The 21,583-nt window shown below is 38.4% G+C and overlaps 1 long non-coding RNA gene across 2 annotated transcripts in view; it reads right to left on the bottom strand.

The window, feature by feature from the left end:
• Positions 1–5,337: 5,337 nt before the first annotated feature.
• Positions 5,338–21,583, bottom strand: part of LOC134322027 (uncharacterized) — a 29,722-nt gene continuing 13,476 nt past the window's right edge. The window contains exons 1-4 of one of the 2 annotated variants that reach the window (XR_010013949.1): positions 18,197–18,277; positions 14,506–14,626; positions 14,203–14,251; positions 5,338–5,583 (exon numbers count right to left, since the gene is read on the bottom strand). This is a non-coding gene — a long non-coding RNA (uncharacterized LOC134322027). Of the gene's footprint in view, positions 5,584–14,202; positions 14,252–14,505; positions 14,627–18,196; positions 18,278–21,583 lie in introns of those variants that run through there. The other variant, XR_010013948.1, reaches the window with a different exon arrangement.

Below are 21,583 nucleotides of genomic sequence, written 5' to 3'. Positions count from 1 at the left end.
AGCCAATGCTAATCAGTGATATTTAGCGTATTGGGTCCAGTGTTAGCCTACGCGGAGGGGTACAGAAGAGGAGAAATGTCCTCCGGTCAAGGGGGAAAGTGTTCGAGCTTAGCGTAGCCTACGCAACTCACAGCGCCGGGCTAATGCATCGCTAAACCGTGGTAGCCTGTTTTCAAATCGCCTTTTCTTTTCTGTGCTAAGTCTGTACGCGTACAGAGCGGTTACGAATCAGTGTGCTATTATTTCTAGTAATTTCTGGCTAGTGAAGAGCGTAGCTAATGCCTGCTATAATAGTCCACACATCCAAAACCATGTAGAAAACACAAAGCCGCTGTGGCGTATTCATGACCAGGTCAGATACCTGCTAGCAAGGGAGCAACTTAAGGTTGTTTTTGTACGACTAATGTTGATATTATCGATAAAGTGACCGACTCTATAAGCCCTTCGCTTACAGCAGCATTTGAAATGCAGCGTTTCTTCTATTTCATTCCGATTTTCGTTAGCATTCCGCCACATCGCGCCAGTTCCTTGTGTGCAGCTAGAAGCCGATGCCTTTGCGGACTCGCGTCGAGTTCATGCTAGCACTGATTTAAACCAGCTAATGAGTCTGCATCACATGAGAGGATGTAAATAATGTAATCATGTTGTATTATATTACGCTGGTTTCGTATTTCGTTGTTTAAAAGTTCCTGAGAAGCTGAGAACAGTTGGGACTTTTGCATCGTGCACTATTAGCTGTTTGCTATTCCGCTGTATGTACGATATAAACGGGGTCGGTATGTTTTGGGAGAATTATAGAGCTGCAGATTGTAACCAGTACACGATCATTATTTTATTTTGTATTATATAAGGTGAATAATGCGTGTTTAAGTGTGTTTGTGTTGTTTTGTCGTGTCTTGTTACTTGTGGAGAACTGAAGTGCTTTTACCGGCCGCACTCCTGGATGCCTTAACTGCTGACGGCTTAGCACGCGTTGCCAGCGCTGTTTGTAACGTGCACGTTAACGGTCGTCAAGTTGGATCAGGCGTGTAGCAAAATGAGCAGTTCGCTGAAGCGGAGTTTCTGAGGATGAGGCAACCCACAGGCAAACGTCTTAAGCTGTATGTTGTACGAGCGCTTCATAACGTCCAGTTATATCTCGTTCATTACCACATTAATTCTTCAGCTTTGTTCACCTTTCAAACACCGACAAATCACGTCTGAATTATTATTCCGTCCTTCAGCTGAAACGAACAAAATGTGAAATCGTTTCGGTTTCTTTATTTATGAGGTTTTGTTTACGTGAGCTGCTTTTTTTTTCTTTCTTTTCTGAGTTTTGCACTTGATTTTGTTCTTTACATTTAGATTCATTCCTTCATTTATTTTTATGTTAATTTCTGACCAGATTTGGAAAGCACTTCTTTGTGTCTCGAATAGTGCTGGGATTTGGGCTGTGTTCTAATTCTCTTGTCGACGTCCCCTTGGTTATGTACCCTTGGTGTTTTAACACTTAAACAGATAAAAACAGGGGTAATTAATTACTGTGTATTTTAATAAGTCCATTTAGGCCATGTGATAAAGCCAGGCATGAAGTCGAATCACACCTTAACAAAAAATCTTATGTTTACATGCCCAATGCTGTCCTAACATACTGGAACGCTAAATACATCCAGAAGCTTTTATATAGACTACATCTGTACTACAAGGGATCTTCAAAAAGTTTCCACACTTTTAAAACTCTCTTTATTAGAAATTTCAAAAACAAATTTCATCACTTTTCTATATTGTCGCCTTCCGATGCATTTTTCCAGTGTCTTACCATCATTTTAAAGCCATCAGATTAAAATGTTTTTGGTTGAGCTCGTAGCCACTGATGCAGCGCTGCTTTCAGATCATCATCACATGAAAATCTTCTTCCCCTTAAAGCTTCTTTGAGCTTCCAAAAAGGTGAAAATCAGATGGAGCTAAATCCAGACTATAAGCGTCTCTCAGACAGGACCGTTTACTCCTTCTCCCACCCTCACCGTTTCCAAAATATAAAAGTGCAGAAACTTTTTGAAGATCCCTTGTACTTTCCAGCTTGCAGGAAGAACACACTATACTATAGTATTCCTCCACCGGAATCGAACCTGGCTTCCTTGAGAAGTGATTTGTCTCTCTTGCTACCAAAAGGCCACAGTGATAAAATCCGAATCCGAGCTACATGTGTACTTTTGTGTTTTTTGCGACCAAAGTGAGGTTTGAGGGTAAAAAAAGAAGGGGGGGGGGGGGGGGGGGGGGGAGTAGTGATATATCAGATATATAGTTGTGTATAAGAGTAATATAATGATTTATTTGTCTATCATTGTACGTTTTATTAATGACATTTCACATCTTATGTTCGTCCTGGTGTTTGTGAGACGTCATTCCATTTTGATTCACATGAACCAGCTAATTAAAAACATCATGATTATTTATTAAAGTATATTTATATACATTGATATATTAATTATGATGATAATTGATTAATAATGAACCTTGTAACGTCACTCTGGTCCGTCTCTGAAATGTGAGCGGCAGACGAGCTTTGTGTCAGAGCTGAAAAGCTCTGAGCTCCCACAATCAGGACATCAAAACTACATGGATGCATATTAGTCATATCTAGTTCCCTCTTACAGTTCCTCTGTAACATGCACTAGTCCCACAATGACTAGCACAGTCTCTGACTGCTTCTTTACATCACTGTGGAGGGTTATGCTATACCTTGCATGTTCCTCCACCACTCACAAGTTGCTGTTCTGGTTGCAGCGATTAGAACCAGTCCCACCTTTTCTTCCATAGACACGCCCAGTAATGTCTGTTAAGCTGGAACTGAAGTGTCTGCAGTGATGGTTTACAGGTTTTACACTCGTTGGCAGGTCATTTTATTTCTTTGTGTAGGAATTGAAATCAGTTTTGACTCGGTTCTGGATGTTTGTACTCGCCATGATTTTGCGTTTCAGGATTTTTATGACATGTTATTAATGTGTTACAGAACAAAGCTCCATTTCTTCTTAATGTAAATCAGACATTCCACTTTTTTTAGACATTTCATGGACGCAGAATCGTCTCCACAGTTTTGCTTCGTCTGCTTTTGTGTTTGATATTTTCCAGTTTTATTTTATCATCAGTAAGTTTCTGGCTGTGAAATTACAGAATGTTTGAATGAAATCTTGTCAGTCTTATACTGAAGTTAAGTGAGGTTGTTTATTATCTGCCACTTTATTTAGTTTTATATATGTTTAGGTTCAAGTATAGCTCATAACATTTCTCTTGTGAACATTTTATGTTGACATGATGTCTGATCCTCATTCAAGACAGAATAACATAGTCCAGAATTGAAAAAAAGTATGTGAACCCTTGTATTTATATAGTATAAGGTGCCATAATTAAACATTTCTTTTCATTGTTCAGTTTAGTTTTGCTTGATACCTTTGTACTGAAAACATAAAATACTTTTTAGTACTGAATGATATGATTATATCACTCCAATTCAACCAAACAAACTTTAATAAATTGAATTGATCTGCTGGGTCAGAAATAAACAAACAGCAGGTTGGATGATTTATTTAGTGATGTTGAAGGTTCTATAATATCATTTATGTTTGACTTTTAACTTCCAGATCGTAAAACGATTTCTTTAGAAACCTGGACCAGTGACATCACTGTGTCCTCACCAAGCATGACCAGAACTCTGTGATAAACCACGCTTCTTCTCTCAAGTACATGAATTCTTGAAGGTGGAGCCATGAACAGTTCTCTCTCTGGTACAGACACAGTGATGTAATTGGTTGGGAATTTTTTTGGCTTTTTCCTCCTAGATGGACTTGAGAGAAGCTTATCAGCTTTTATTAGAGGAGCTGGAAGTAAAAAGTCCTTTTTAATATAAAAAAAAATAGACAGATGGTTTTGTTCTGGTTTAAACATTTACATTTATGGCATTTAGCGACACTTTTTATCCAAAGCGACTTACAATTATTAATGAATGAAATTTAATCTATTTTGGACTCAGGGGCCCAACGATGATAACTGGGGCTTGAGGTGGGGCTTGAACCGGCACCTTTCAGATTACTAGTCCAGTACCTTAATCGCTGAGCTGACACAACTGGTATTTATAAGTTTTCATTCATTATATTACAGGAGAAAATGTGTGAGCGCTTTAAAATGTCTATATTGGAATTGTATTTCCCCAGATAAATATTATTATAATCTTCATATCAGGTCGTAAATAGTCAGTTTAAAGTGTCTGCTGAGGTGACAGAGCTTGTGGAATTAAAATCAGCATTATGATTGTGATACTAAAGTCTTCACGTGTTTTCATTTATAAAGTATAAAGTGTGTAAAAGTGAACGAGTCCAAAGATGCTAAACGTCCTGCCTATGAGGAATATGGAAGTGTGTGTGTGATGTGTGATTGTCGAGGCCAGCAGAGCATAAATGTGCCAGATATGTAAAAAGAAAAAACAGACCATCATGTTCCAGCCCTTGTAAAACAAAGTCTATAATGAATTTATGTATATTGCAGATGTTTTGCTTTGCATGTGGTACAGATGTGCACTGCAGGATGTGGATTGCAATAAAAATGCATTTTTAAATTCACCTTTGTCTGTATTTTCTCATTCTGGTTATGATGGACACATACTTATGATTGATCATTTATTCTTATTTAATGTTAAATTTAATGATTCAGTTTTTTTATACAGGAGTCGTGATATGTTTCCTAATGTGAATCTAACAGGTGATGGTCCAGAACATTTCCATGATTTGGAGAACAAAGACAACAATATCACCCACAACAACTTCTGCAGGGTTTTAGAACAAACGAAAGCCCGGAAGAAAACCTACAGTGACCCGAGTCAAGTGTCCCTAGAACCCGTGTTGCTCTGTAGCTCACACTACCAGGTGACTTTAATAACAGACTTTTGGAAACACATACAAGTCAAAAATTTACATACAGCAACTTAAAGATATAGTTTAGTAGTGTAGAAAGCTGTAGAATGCCCATGAGAAATGAGCAAGTTCAACCTCCCCCATTAAATAGCACATGGAACAGTCGTCTCTTGCTGAGGTTGGGAAGAAAACACAAACTGTGACCTTATGCTTCGTGAAAAAGAACCAACAAAAAACAGATCAGCACATAAATTTAAACCTGTGTGCCAAGCACGTGCACCCATGTCATTAGGTGTTTGACATCAAGTCTTTACTTCACACTGTATTGCACCACTGTGTTGGAAGAGCAGTCTACATCCTTCACAGGTACAAACCTTTGCACATTTTATTGCACAATTACTGGTAATCTGGTATCTTTAGCACATAGAAAAAAGAAAATGGATCAATAATATGCATATTAAATATTTTATGTTTTTAATAAATAGTGTTTATTAACTGCAGCTTGTCCCAACAATTTCTGAGCCCATTGTTAGTCAGATCAGTCCTGGCTAATCTTGTTGCAGAGGACCCAGATTGTATTGTATGGTGCTCTCTGTGGGTTGGCTGCTGTATCTGTGGGTCCTGATGAGGGTAATGGGTGTGGTGGTGGGGCTGATTGGTTGCAGACAGGCTGATCCATGAGGAAGGATGAAGGTTCCTGAGGAGGCAGAACAAGTGCAGGAACTACAGGCAAGAGAAACTTATATACATCTTTAAGGTTTTTATAGTTCTTCAAGGTCGTCCTGATTTACACTGCTCAAAAAAATAAAGGGAACACTAAAATAACACATCCTAGATCTCAATGAAATATTCCAGTTGAAAATCTTTATTCATCACATAGTGGAATGCATTGAGAACAAAATAACAAAATCGATCAATGTAAATCAAAATTATTATCCCATGGAGGTCTGGATTTGGAATCATACTCAAAATCAAAGTGGAAAATCCAATTACAGGCTGATCCAACTTCAGTGGAAATTCCTCAAGACAAGTTAAAATGAGGCTCAGTAGTCTGTGTGGCCTCCACATGCTAGAGGTAGCATGAGATGGTGTCTACAACCCACAGAAGTTGCTCAGGTAGTGCAGCTCATCCAGGATGGCACATCAATGCGAGCTGTGGCAAAGAAGGTTTGCTGTGTCTGTCAGTACAGTGTCCAGAGCATGAAGCAGATACCAGGACACAGGCAATACACCAGGAGACATGGAGGGGGCCGTAGGAGGGCAACAATCCAGCAGCAGGACCGCTACCTCCTCCTTTGTGCCAGGAGGAACAGGAGGAGCAGTGTCAGAGCCCTGCAAAATGACCTCCAGCAGGCCACTAATATCCATGTTTCTGCTCAAACTGTCAGAAACAGACTCCATGAAGGTGGTATGAGGGGCCCAACGTCCACAAGTGGGGCTTGTGCTTACAGCCCAACACCGTGCAGGGCGATTGGCATTTGGCAGAAAACACCAAGATTGGCAGATTCGCCATTGGTGCCCTGTGCTTTTGATGGATGAGAACAGGTTCACAGTGAGCACGTGACAGACTTGACAGAGTCTGGAGACGCCGTGGAGAACGTTCTGCTGCCTGCAACATTCTCCAGCATGACCGGTTTGGCAGTGGGTCAGTAATGGTGTGGGGAGGCATTTCATTGGAGGGCCGCACAGCCCTCCATGGGCTAACCAGGGGTACCCTAACTGCTATTAGGTACCGGGATAAGATCCTCAGACCCATTGTGAGACCATATGCTGGTGCAGTGGGCCCTGGGTTTCTTCTGATGCATGACAATGCTAGGCCTCATGTGGCTGAAGTGTGTCAGCAGTTCCTGCATGATGAAGGCATTGATGCTATGTACTGGCCTGCCCGTTCCCCAGACCTGAATCCAATCGAGCACATCTGGGACATCATCCACCAATGCCACGTTGCACCACAGACTGTCCAGGAGTTGACTGATGCTTTAATCCAGGTCTGGGAGGAGATCCCTCAGAAGAACATCCGCTGCCTCATCAAGAGCATGCCCAGGCGTTGTAGGGAGGTCATACAAGTACGTGGAGGCCACACACACTACTGAGCCTCATTTTAACTTGTCTTGAGGAATTTCCACTGAAGTTGGATCAGCCTGTAATTGAATTTTCCACTTTGATTTTGAGTATGATTCCAAATCCAGACCTCCATGGGATAATAATTTTGATTTACATTGATCATTTTTATGTTGTTTTGTTCTCAACGCATTCCACTATGTGATGAATAAAGATTTTCAACTGGAATATTTCATTAATTGAGATCTAGGATGTGTTATTTTAGTGTTTTAGTGTTTTGAGCAGTGTATTATGAAGCATAACAAAGGGAAACACTAATGCTGTTCAGGACTTTGTAATGTGAAGTAATTGTTATTAATATAGCAGCTCCTCTCCTCCATACATCAAATCTACACATTAACCCCACCGAGGTGTCTACCAACTGAAGCTCATCTTGAATTGATCAAAAGACAGAAGAATCATGATGAGGTCAGATGAGTCCACAGTTCAGCTTGTTTCAAGGAAAACCAGATGTTAAAATAACCACGCCAAAAATAAAAATGATAATTGACCAATTACTTTACCATCTATCTGGGTATAGGGGAGCATCAGTTACCACAGCATGTGTGACTTGTGTATGTATGAATAAGAATTTAAAATGTGTTTTCATTTACAAACTACAATGAAGATGAGCAGTAAAAAAAATTTCTTTGTAAGTTTAATAAAGATTCAGAACAAAGAACAAATCAGATTCATGTTTTTATTCCATTTAAAACCAACTTTTTTGAAAACTGGGTAAAATGAATTACAACAAGATCTGTTTTGGCACTTGGTTACAGAAGCAATTCTGTTTACCTATAAAACACCTTCAGATAACCAATAATCAAATTTACAACTTAATTTCACCTCTTTATCCACATTAACATACAAAATAAAAATTTTTTATATTGGGCTTAGATGTCACAATATCACATATACACACTTATCCCATCATTTTTATACTTTAATTCTTTTTATACACAATTTACAATCACTGTATATACAAAGTGTTTTTTTTTTTTTTTTTTTACTCCTGGTACATTAAAGTAAAAAACACTTTAGGCTGTTAATGTCACAGTAAGTGGTTAAGGTGCATTTTGTAATGCTTATATTTAAGTCGTCCTTTTATTTAATTTTGTATAAAAAATAATTTAAACAATTAAGTACAGATGTTTTCAATAGGGTGTGAAGTGATACGTTACTTAGATCTAAATGTGTTTACAATTAAGTAATCATTGTTAGCGAGCCGATATTCATTATCCCAGGTTAAGGTCAAAATATATTTTAGAAATATATTATTTTAAGTCTTTTTTGCACTACTTGATGTGTATTCACTGATTACCACCTTGTATTCCTGGTACTTGGACTATTATTTACACTTTTTTTGTAAAGTAGCATGTTAGTGACTTCACTTATTGGCTAATACACAGCTAATAACAATAGAATCAGCTGCACTGATTTTATATGACATTTATTTACTCCCTTTTTACATGTATAACCATGTTTTAAAGTGACCGAGTCACATCATCAAAACACTTAATGTTAAAAGCTAAACGTGGATTATTGTACTACAACAATAACCTACAAACATCAAACTTCTCTTAATTATTACTGATACTAAGTTCTCTCTACTGTTATGAACCTGTGGTCAGAATGGAAAGTAATAATAAAAATGTTAAGCTTTTTTCTTCCTGCAGATTTTCTTTTGAAATAAACAAGAACAAACTTTATTTTCTACTTGTTAAACAGTTGGTGAGTTTTCAAACAACCTGTCATGTGTCCTGTTCTGTTAGTTTGTTGTTTGTTTTGGATAAAACTGGTTACCCCTGCTGTACAGACTTCAGTCTAGTTTAGTTTAACCATTACCTACAGCTTTTACACAACCTTTAAACACCTAAACAGCAGTGAAGGGTAATAATGACCAGTAATAAATGACAGAAGTTTGGTGTTCCCAGGTTTAAATACACTAAGCAACGTTAACCACACTATTTATTTTGATTAGCTCGTCCATGTAAAAAAAAAAAACCTGTTCGCTATTAACTAAGACAGAATCAGACAGAATGTTCAACTGGATCCAGTTATGTTTACATTACTGTTCTATTTTACTGCTGCATTCACTGTGCTGAACTGTTATCATAAAGAATAAAGACTTGTTAATATGAAACTCTGTGATGTGTTTTATATTGGATGGGACGCTGGTTGTTTATAGTTAACAGTTAATTGGCAACTAAAACTATCATTTATCAATTGAGAATATTTGCACGTGTTCTTGGAAAAAAGTATTAGCAAGTACAGTAGACCCACCCATGGGTTACGTACGGTTTACCTTACAATCATTTTGGGTTACGAGCAATCTTTTTCAACCTCACGAACAAGTTGACTATGACCATCTCTCTCTCTCTCTCTATACAGTGCTGTAAAAAGTATTTGCCCCCTTACAGATTTCTTTTGTTTTTGTACATTTGTCACACTTAAATGTTTCAGATTATCAAACAAATTTGAATATCAGACAAAGATAACCTGAGTGAATACAAAAAGCCATTTTTAAATGTTTTCATTCATTAAGCTATCACAAACAACCTTGCCCTTTGTGCCGACAACTCATCCAGGAGGTCACAAAAGAACCCAGAACAACATCTGAAGCACTGCAGGCCTCACTCGCCTCAGTTAAGGTCAGTGTTCATGATTCAACAATAAGAAAGAGACTGGGCAAAAATGGTATCCATGAGAGAGTTCCCAGGCAAAAACCACTGCTGACCAAAAAGAACACAAAGGCTCGTCTCACATTTGCCAAAAAACATCTTGATAATCCCCAAGACTTTTGGGAAAATATTCTGTGGACTGACGAGACAAAAGTGGCCCCGTTACATCTGGAGTAAAACTAACACAGCATTTCAGAAAAAGAACATCATACCCACAGTCAAACATGGTGGTGGTGGTGGTGTGATGGTCTTGGGCTGCTTTGCTGCTTCAGGACCTGGACGACTTGCTGTAACTGATGGAACCATGAATTCTGCTCTCTACCAGAAAATCCTGAAGGAGAATGTCCGGCCATCAGTTCGTGACCTTAAGCTCAAGCGTACTTGGGTTCTGCAGCAAGACAATGATCCGAAGCACACCAGCAAGTCAAACTATGAATAGCTTTTAAAAAAAAAAACTAAGTTTCGGAGTGGCCTAGTCAAAGTCCGGACTTGAATCCGATTGAGATGCTGTGGCATGACCTTAAACAGGACGTTCATGCTCAAAAACCCTCTAATGTGGCTGAATTAAAAGAATTCTGCAAAGAAGAGTGGGCCAAAATTCCTCCACAGAGATGTGAAAGACTCATTGCCAGTTATCACAAACGCTTGATTGCAGTTGTTGCTGCCAAGGGTGGCACAACCAGTTATTAGGTTTAAGGGCAATTACCTTTTCACACAGGGTCAGGTTGGTTTTGATAGCTTTTTTCCCTTAAATCATCATTGAAAAACTGCATTTTGTATTCACACAGGTTCTCTTTGTCTGATGTTAAAATTGGTTTAATAATCTGAAAAATGTAAGTATGACAAAAAAGCAAAAACCAAAGAAATCTGTAAGGGGCAAATACTTTTTCACAGCACTGTACAGTACTACTGTGTATTGTTGTTTATTATTGTTTATTACAGGAATGTCTATTCTATAATTTAAGATTTAAGGGAATATATATATATATATATATATATATATATATATATATATATATATATATATATATATATATATATATATATATATACACACAGTGGGGAAAATAAGTATTTGATCCCCTGCTGATTTTGTAAGTTTACCCCCTTACAAAGACTTGAACAGTCTATAATTTTTATGGAAGGTTTATTTTAACAGAGAGAGACAGAATATCAACAAAAAATCCAGAAAAAAAACATTAAATAAAGGTTATAAATTAATTTATATTTAATTAAGGGAAATAAGTATTTGATCCCCTACCAACCAGCAAGAATTCTGACCCCCACAGACCGGTTATGTGCCCATGAGGCACACAAATTAGTCCTGTCCCTGTATAAAAGACTCCTGTCACAGAATCAGTTTCTTCCGTTCAAATCTCTCGACCACCATGGGCAAGACCAAAGAGCTATCAAAGGACGTCAGGGACAAGATTGTAGACCTGCACAAGGCTGGAATGGGCTACAAGACCATCAGCAAGAAGCTTGGTGAGAAAGAGACCACTGTTGGTGCGATCATTCGAAAATGGAAGAAATACAAGATCACAGTCAATCACCCTCACTCTGGAGCTCCATGCAAGATCTCACCTGGTGGGGTAAGAATGATTCTGAGAAAGGTGAGGTCAGCCCAGAATTACACGGGAGGAGCTTGTCAATGATCTCAAGGGAGCTGGGAGCACAGTCACCAAGAAAACCATTAGTAACACACTTCGCCGTAATGGATTGAGATCCTGCAGTGCCCGCAAAGTCTCTCTGCTCAAGAACGCTCATGTACAGGCCCGTCTGAAGTTTGCCAATGAACACCTAAATGATTCAGAGAAAGCTTGGGAGAATATGATATGGTCAGATGAGACCAAAATTGAGCTCTTTGGCATCAACTCCACTCGCCGTGTTTGGAGGCAGAGAAATGCTGGATTTGACCCCAAGAACACCATCCCCACTGTCAAACATGGAGGTGGAAACATTCTGCTTTGAGGCTGTTTCTCTGCTAAGGGTACAGGAAGACTTTAACGCATTGAGGGGCTGATGAACGGTGCCATGTACCGTAGAATCTTGAATGAGAACCTCCTGGCCTCAGCCAGAACACTGAAGATGGGTCGTGGATGGGTCTTCCAGCATGACAATGACCCAAAACATACAGCCAAGGCAAAAAAGGACTGGCTTAAGAAGAAGCACATTAAGATCCTAGAGTGGCCTAGCCAGTCTCCAGACCTTAATCCCCTAGAAAATCTGTGGAGGGAGCTCAAACTTCCAGTTTCCAAGCGACAGCCTCGAAACCTTCAGGATTTGGAGATTCCGTAAAGAGGAGTGGGCCAAAATCCCCCCCCCGAGATGTGTGCAAACCTGGTGACCAACTACAAGAAACGTCTAACCTCTGTGCTTGCCAACAAGGGTTTCTCCACCAAGTACTAGGTCACGTTTTGCTAGGGGATCAAATACTTATTTCACCTAATCAAATACAAATTAATTTATAACTTTTATTTAATGTTTTTTTTTTTCTGGATTTTTTGTTGATATTCTGTCTCTCTCTGTTAAAATTAACCCTTCCATAAAAATTATAGACTGTTCAAATCTTTGTAAGGTGGTAAACTTACAAAATCAGCAGGGGATCAAATAATTATTTTCCTCACTGTACTGTATATATATAGTATTTATAACAAAAAAGAGCATTTAAGACATTAGAAAGGTTAGGGGTAAGGGGAGGTTTGGGAGGTCTGGCACGAATTAATTCTATTTACATTATTTCTTATGGGAAAAATAGGTTTAACTAACCAACATTTTGACTTAAGAACAGCCCTTCAGAACCAATTACATTCGTAAATTAAGTCCACTGTAATTCAAGAATAATACTAACGTATTCATCATTAATCAGGACTTGTAGTGGAGCTGCTGCTTCACTTTGCACATTTTTCTTTCTTCTTGGTATAAAATATCCGCATTTCTTTTTTTTTTCTTTTTTTTTTAAATTCTTTATTTATTGACATTTAACATCACAATATTTTCAGTACAAACTGTTTTTTTGAGTTTTATACATTTTTTCAATATTTCCTTTATCCCTCTCTTCCCATTCGTGGAGGGAAAAATACAATAATAATAACAATAATAACGACAATAATAATAAAAGTACTTCTAAATAAACTATGTACAATCAGGGAGTGAATTTTTATATATAACCTATATATTACTCTGTAAAAATAAAATCAGGTCTGAGGGGTGTCACATAATTAACCCATTTTCCCCAATATGAATCAAATTGTTCAAATTTTAAATTTAAGAATGCTGTCATCCTCTCCATTTGATAAATTCCCAATGTGATGTCCATCCATGCATTCAGGGTTGGACTCTCCCGGGACAACCACTTCCTGGTAAGAGCTTTCTTGGCAGCCACTAATAATGCATTTATTAAGTGTTTATCATTTTTCCCCCACTCTTGAGGTATAAGTCCAAAATATGTGCTCTTGCACTCTAGGTTAATTTCACATTCAAAAATATCTTGTAGAGCTTTATGTATCCCCATCCAGTAGTCTTTAATACCCGGGCAGTCCCAAAATATATGGAAGTGATTAGCGTTTTGATTTCCACAGTTTCTCCAGCAGACAGGGGGGTTATTATCATAATGTGATTTCTGAGAAGGTGTAATAAAGTATCTTATTGAGTTTTTCCACCCAAACTCCCTCCAATATTGAGACCTGGTGCACTTCCACTGATATCGCCATATCGTTGTCCATTCTTCCTCTGATATAAATATCCCCCCTTCCTTTTCCCATTTGGCTTTAATATACAGAGTTGAATGTATTTTTGGGTCAGAAAAAGCTTTGTATAAACATGAGATTATCCCACCACCAGTGTCTGCGTTATATGATTTCTTGAATAAGTTCATTAGGCCTATGTTTAGCCCAGTTACATTTTTTGCCCTTGTGTTAAATATCCGCATTTCTAATAAGATCACAAAAGACCACAAGCTCACTGTAAAAACAGAAAAACAATTAATGCTACAGATCAAAAAATCACTGTATAGATGTATAAGATGTAACACATATACTGTACATCAAAATGAAAATAAATGCAACTAAACCACATTTTTCATTTTGTTGTGAATCATTGCTCTGACCCTAGACATTATATATAGTACCTATGTACAGCATTATTTCATTTTAAGTTTTTTAATTACAATAATTAAATAGTAGTAAATATATGTGAATTTGTTATTGGCCTAAATTAAATTGAAAACACAACAAAAACAATATAACATTTTTTAGCTATCTGAATGTCTGACTTGTTACATCACAACACACTTTGTACTATGTGTCAAACAAAGACAAAAATAAATGTTAAGGTTTGTTTTGTAGATGGTTTCATAATATACAGAAATAATGTGTACTCTAAAGTTTGTAACTGATGGCTGAGGTGCAGGAGCTACCAGATTCGTACTTTCCTGATTTTGTACCGTTAAGTTCTATGTTACAAGATATGAACTGTGGAGTAATTTGTGGAGTAAAAATCAGTATTTAAACATTTTAACTGGTAAAACCTCTTACCTAAAGCAACGGCTGAGCCCGAAGTGCCTTCCTTTGTTTTCTTTCATTTCTGTATGAAGACATAAAAACATTTATTTTTGTGATGTATGAGAAATAATGACTGTAGAGAAACACTGATTCATGCTGAACTACATTCCTGCTCATTTTATTTCAGTCTGCAGTGATTATATTGATTGTTGTGACTAAATCTCTGTCATTGTCTCTGTATTAAGTGTTTAAGTTCCAGCTGGTCTGTGTGTTTTCGAATGGCACAAAATAACAGAATTCAGTTTCTTTTCTCTTTAATGTGATTTATTGCCTTACCTTCTTTCAGCTAAAATATGCCAGACTCTTTTTAAATTTAACAGGTAACAGCAAAAGACGAGGACACTTTCACATGGTAGAACAACAACTGTCAGATCCTTCACATTTCGTTCACCATTTCCTGATGATTATATAAAAAAAAAAATTCAATATTGTAACTGTAAAACAAACTGTTATAAAATCAATAATTCATGCATGTGGTAAAATCAATTAAACACATTTTATTACTTAATTCAGTAATCAATTATATATTTATGTGGTTATTAAAGTTTGTTGAACCTAGAATTCTTCAGGTTGGTGGATCAGTTACTGATGTGGTGCTGTCATGTGATGAGGTGTTATGTGATGAAATTATGTTATATGATAAGATGATGCTATGTGATGAGGTGCTGTTATGCGATATGTGATGAGGTGTTATGTGATGAGGTGTTGTTATGTGATCAGGTGTTACGTGATGAGGTATTATGTGATGAGGTGTTATGTGATGAGGTGCTGTTATGTGATGAGGTGTTCTGTGATGAGGTGCTGTTATGTGATGGTGTTGTGATGAGGTGTTATGTGATGAGGTGTTATGTGATGAGGTGCTGTTATGTGATGGTGTTGTGATGAGGTGTTATGTGATGAGGTGTTATGTGATGAGGTGTTGTGATGAGGTGTTATGTGATGAGGTGCTGTTATGTGATGAGGTGTTATGTGATGAGGTGCTGTTATGTGATGAGGTGTTATGTGATGAGGTGCTGTTATGTGATGAGGTGTTATGTGATGAGGTGATGTTATGTGATAAGGTGTTATGTGATGAGGTGATATGTGATGAGGTGTTGTGATGAGGTGTTGTGATGAGGTGTTATGTGATGAGGTGTTATGTGATGAGGTGCTATTATGTAAAGAGGTGTTATGTGATGAGGTGCTGTTATGTGATGGTGTTGTGATGAGGTGTTATGTGATGAGGTGATGTTATGTGATGAGGTGCTGTTATGTGATGAGGTGCTGTTATGTGATGAGGTGCTGTTATGTGATGAGGTGCTGTTATGTGATGAGGTGTTATGTGATGAGGTGATGTTATGTGATAAGGTGTTATGTGATGAGGTGATATGTGATGAGGTGTTGTGATGAGGTGTTATGTGATGAGGTGCTGTTATGTAAAGAGGTGTTGTTATGTGATAAGGTGTTATGTGATGAGGTGATGAGGTGTTGTGATGAGGTGTTGTTATGTGATGAGGTGTTATGTGATGAAGTGTTATGTGATGAGGTGTTGTTATGTGATGAGGTGATATGTGATGAGGTGTTATGTGATGAGGTGTTATGTGATGAGGTGCTGTTATGTGAAGAGGTGTTGTTATGTGATAAGGTGTTATGTGATGAGGTGTTGTGATGAGGTGCTGTTATGTGATGAGGTGATGTTATGTGATGAGGTTTTGTTATGTGATAAGGTGTTATGTGATGAGGTGATATGTGATGAGGTGACGTTATGTGATGAGGTGTTGTGTGATGAGGTGTTATGTGATGAGGTGGTGTTATGTGATGAGGTGTTATGTGATGAGGTGTTATGTGATGAGGTGTTATGTGATGTGCTGTTATGTGATGAGGCGTTGTTATGTGATGAGGTGCTGTTATGTGATGAGGTGCTGTTATGTGATGAGGTGCTGTTATGTGATGAGGTGATGTTATGTGATAAGGTGTTATGTGATGAGGTGATATGTGATGAGGTGTTGTGATGAGGTGTTATGTGATGAGGTGCTGTTATGTAAAGAGGTGTTGTTATGTGATAAGGTGTTATGTGATGAGGTGATGAGGTGTTGTGATGAGGTGTTGTTATGTGATGAGGTGTTATGTGATGAAGTGTTATGTGATGAGGTGTTGTTATGTGATGAGGTGTTATGTGATGAGGTGATGAGGTGTTGTGATGAGGTGTTGTTATGTGATGAGGTGTTATGTGATGAAGTGTTATGTGATGAGGTGTTGTTATGTAAAGAGGTGTTGTTATGTGATAAGGTGTTATGTGATGAGGTGATGAGGTGTTGTGATGAGGTGTTGTTATGTGATGAGGTGTTATGTGATGAAGTGTTATGTGATGAGGTGTTGTTATGTGATAAGGTGTTATGTGATGAGGTGATGAGGTGTTGTGATGAGGTGTTGTTATGTGATGAGGTGTTATGTGATGAAGTGTTATGTGATGAGGTGTTGTTATGTGATGAGGTGTTATGTGATGAGGTGCTGTTATGTGAAGAGTTGTTGTTATGTGATAAGGTGTTATGTGATGAGGTGTTGTGATGAGGTGCTGTTATGTGATGAGGTGATGTTATGTGATGAGGTTTTGTTATGTGATAAGGTGTTATGTGATGAGGTGATATGTGATGAGGTGTTATGTGATGAGGTGTTGTGTGATGAGGTGTTATGTGATGAGGTGGTGTTATGTGATGAGGTGTTATGTGATGAGGTGTTATGTGATGAGGTGTTATGTGATGAGGTGTTATGTGATGAGGTGCTGTTATGTGATGAGGTGCTGTTATGTGATGAGGTGCTGTTATGTGATGAGGTGCTGTTATGTGATGAGGTATTGTTATGTGATGAGGTATTGTTATGTGATGAGGTGTTATGTGATGTGCTGTTATGTGATGAGGCGTTGTTATGTGATGAGGCATTGTTATGTGATGAGGTGTTATGTGGTGAGGTGCTGTTATGTGATGAGGTGTTATGTGATGTGCTGTTATGTGATGAGGTGATATGTGATGAGGTGTTGTTATGTGATATTTTATGTGACGAGGTGCTGTTATGTGATGAGGTGTTATGTGATGAGGTAATATGTGATGAAACCGCATTAATTAGAGTAGTTAACGAGTTGTTAATGTCTTCTGATAATGGATGTGTCTCTTTTCTTGTTCTATTAGATCTTAGTGCAGCGTTTGATACGGTCGATCATAAAATTTTACTGGAGAGGCTAGAAAATACAGCAGGTGTTAAAGGACTCGCACTCTCTTGGTTTCAATCATATTTGACTGACCGCTCTCAATTCGTTTATGTAAATAATAAATGCTCGGAAACTACAAAAATAAAGTGTGGTGTTCCACAGGGGTCGGTACTGGGACCGCTATTATTTACCCTCTATATGCTTCCACTAGGTGAAATTATTCATAAACATGGCATAAACTTTCACTGCTATGCAGATGACACACAGCTGTATATATCAGCCAAACCAAATGATACTGACACAATCAGTAAGATTGAAGATTGTGTAAACGACATAAAAAACTGGATGTCGTGTAATTTTCTTTTACTTAATTCAGATAAAACTGAGGTTTTACTTGTTGACTTGTTACTTGTAAAAACTTTCTCTGTTACTCCCAGCCCAGATGTAAAAAACTTAGGTGTCACACTAGATTCAGATCTTTCCTTTGATACACACATTAATAATATTACTAGAGTTGCTTTCTTTCATCTGCGTAATATCTCTAAAATCTGTAAATGACGCTGAAAAACTGATCCATGCGTTTATAACTTCTCGGTTAGATTATTGTAATGCTCTTCTAACTGGATGCTCTGGTAGATCCATAAACAAACTCCAGTTAGTTCAAAATGCAGCAGCTCGAGTGCTAACTAGAACTAGAAAATTTGATCATATTAGTCCTGTTCTATCATCTCTACACTGGCTGCCAGTTAAATTCCGCATTGAATACAAAATACTTTTACTAACCTATAAAGCGCTACATGGTCTGGCTCCACAGTATCTGAGTGAACTTATTAATCACTACAATCCAGCGCGTCCACTTCACTCACAAGATGCAGGGTTACTTATAGTTCCTAAAATTAAAAAGATCACAGCTGGTGGAAGAGCATTTTCTTACAAAGCTCCACAACTTTGGAATAATCTTCCTGCCTCTGTTAGGGATTCGGACACAGTCTCAATGTTTAAGTCTAGACTGAAAACATATTTATTTTCACAGGTTTTTGATTAGTATAGACAAAGGCGCAGAGCTTGGGGGTTCTTGGTCATAGAAACTTGTGGTGATCAGGGATGTTGGGTCGCTGTCGTTCTGCCTCTCTTGTCCGATCACTCCGGTTTGGGTAGGAGAGGTGGACGCTGATGTCCTGTGAAAGCCTTCATGACCTTGTTACCTGCTCGCTCTCCCTTTTTAGTTATGCTGTAATAATTAGGGCTGCCGGAGTCTAAAACTCTCTGTAAAACTGTTTTACTCAACTAGCATTGTACATTATTAACTACATTCTCTGTTGTTTTACCCCGAGGGCATTCTGATGGAAACCTGTTTACCCGCCGAGGTTCAGGATTAAAGTCGAGACTGCCGTGACAACGACGCTGCTCCTGCATGATTTGTGTAAATCCTACTTATTTAAAGTATCCTCCAGGCCACCCATGAAGGATGGGCCCTGCTGAGTCTGGTTCCTCTCAAGGTTTCTTCCTGTAATTTTCAGGGAGTTTTCCTGCCACAGTCGCCCTCGGCTTGCTTAACAGGGGTTTTTGTATCTGTTGGTCCTGGATTTTGTGAAGTTGCTTTGAGACAATGTCTATTGTAAAAAGCGCTATAAAAATAATGTTGACTTGACTTGACCAATATGCGATAAGGTGTTATGTGATGAGGTGATGTTATGTGATGAGGTGCTGTCATGTGATGAGGTGTTATGTGATGGTGTTGTTATGTGATGAGGTGTTATGTGATGGTGTTGTTATGTGATGGTGTTGTTATGTGATGAGGTGTTATGTGATGAGGTGTTATGTGATGGTGTTGTTATGTGATGAGGTGTTATGTGATGGTGTTGTTATGTGATGGTGTTGTTATGTGATGAGATGTTATGTGATGAGGTGTTATGTGATGGTGTTGTTATGTGATGAGGTGTTATGTGATGGTGTTGTTATGTGATGGTGTTGTTATGTGATGAGGTGTTATGTGATGAGGTGTTATGTGATGGTGTTGTTATGTGATAAGGTGTTATGTGATGAGGTGTTATGTGATGACGTGTTATGTGATGAGGTGTTATGTGATGGTGCTGTTATGTGATAAGGTGTTATGTGATGAGGTGTTATGTGATGAGGTGATGTTATATGATAAGGTGTTATGTGATGAGGTGTTATGTGATGAGGTGATGTTATATGATGAGGTGTTATGTGATGTGCTGTGATGATGTGTTATGTGATGGTGTTGTTATGTGACGAGGTGTTATGTGATGAGGTGTTATGTGATGAGGTGGTGTTATGTGATGAGGTGTTATGTGATGAGGTGGTGTTATGTGATGAGGTGTTATGTGATGAGGTGTTATGTGATGAGGTGTTACATGATGAGGTGTTATGCGATGAGGTGTTATGCGATGAGGTGTTATGTGACGAGGTGTTATGTGACGAGATGTTATGTGATGAGGTGGTGTTATGTGATGAGATGTTATGTGATGAGGTGTTATGTGATGAGGTGTTATGCGATGAGGTGTTATGCGATGAGGTGTTATGCGATGAGGTGTTGTTATGTGATGAGGTGGTGTTATGTGATGAGGTGGTGTTATGTGATGAGGTGTTATGTGATGATGTGTTACGTGATGAGGGTGTTATGTGATGAGGTGTTATGTGATGAGGTGTTATGTGATGAGGTGTTACGTGCTGAGGGTGTTATGTGATGAGGTGTTATGTGATGAGGTGTTATGTGATGAGGTGTTACGTGATGAGGGTGTTATGTGATGAGGTGTTATGTGATGAGGTGTTATGTGATGAGGTGTTATGTGATGAGGTGTTACGTGATGAGGTGTTACGTGATGAGGTGGTGTTATGTGATGAGGTGTTACGTGATGAGGTGTTACGTGATGAGGGTGTTATGTGATGAGGTGTTATGTGATGAGGTGGTGTTATGTGATGAGGTGTTATGTGATGAGGTGTTATGTGATGAGGTGTTATGTGATGAGTTGTTATGTGATGAGGTGTTACGTGATGAGGTGTTATGTGATGAGGGTGTTATGTGATGGTGTTGTTATGTGATGAGGTGTTATGTGATGGTGTTGTTATGTGATGGTGTTGTTATGTGATGAGATGTTATGTGATGGTGTTGTTATGTGATGGTGTTGTTATGTGATGAGATGTTATGTGATGAGGTGTTATGTGATGGTGTTGTTATGTGATGAGGTGTTATGTGATGGTGTTGTTATGTGATGGTGTTGTTATGTGATGAGGTGTTATGTGATGAGGTGTTATGTGATGGTGTTGTTATGTGATAAGGTGTTATGTGATGAGGTGTTATGTGATGACGTGTTATGTGATGAGGTGTTATGTGATGGTGCTGTTATGTGATAAGGTGTTATGTGATGAGGTGTTATGTGATGAGGTGATGTTATATGATAAGGTGTTATGTGATGAGGTGATGTTATATGATGAGGTGTTATGTGATGTGCTGTGATGATGTGTTATGTGATGGTGTTGTTATGTGACGAGGTGTTATGTGATGAGGTGTTATGTGATGAGGTGGTGTTATGTGATGAGGTGTTATGTGATGAGGTGGTGTTATGTGATGAGGTGTTATGTGATGAGGTGTTATGTGATGAGGTGTTACATGATGAGGTGTTATGCGATGAGGTGTTATGCGATGAGGTGTTATGTGACGAGGTGTTATGTGACGAGATGTTATGTGATGAGGTGGTGTTATGTGATGAGATGTTATGTGATGAGGTGTTATGTGATGAGGTGTTATGCGATGAGGTGTTATGCGATGAGGTGTTATGCGATGAGGTGTTGTTATGTGATGAGGTGGTGTTATGTGATGAGGTGTTATGTGATGAGGTGTTACGTGATGAGGGTGTTATGTGATGAGGTGTTATGTGATGAGGTGTTATGTGATGAGGTGTTACGTGATGAGGGTGTTATGTGATGAGGTGTTATGTGATGAGGTGTTATGTGATGAGGTGTTACGTGATGAGGGTGTTATGTGATGAGGTGTTATGTGATGAGGTGTTATGTGATGAGGTGTTATGTGATGAGGTGTTACGTGATGAGGTGTTACGTGATGAGGTGGTGTTATGTGATGAGGTGTTACGTGATGAGGTGTTACGTGATGAGGGTGTTATGTGATGAGGTGTTATGTGATGAGGT

Source organism: Trichomycterus rosablanca, chromosome 10 (assembly GCF_030014385.1).
Source record: "Trichomycterus rosablanca isolate fTriRos1 chromosome 10, fTriRos1.hap1, whole genome shotgun sequence".
Taxonomy (NCBI): Eukaryota; Metazoa; Chordata; class Actinopteri; order Siluriformes; family Trichomycteridae; genus Trichomycterus; species Trichomycterus rosablanca.
Note: the sequence above shows the minus strand (reverse complement) of the source record. Positions and strands in the feature narration are given on the sequence as shown.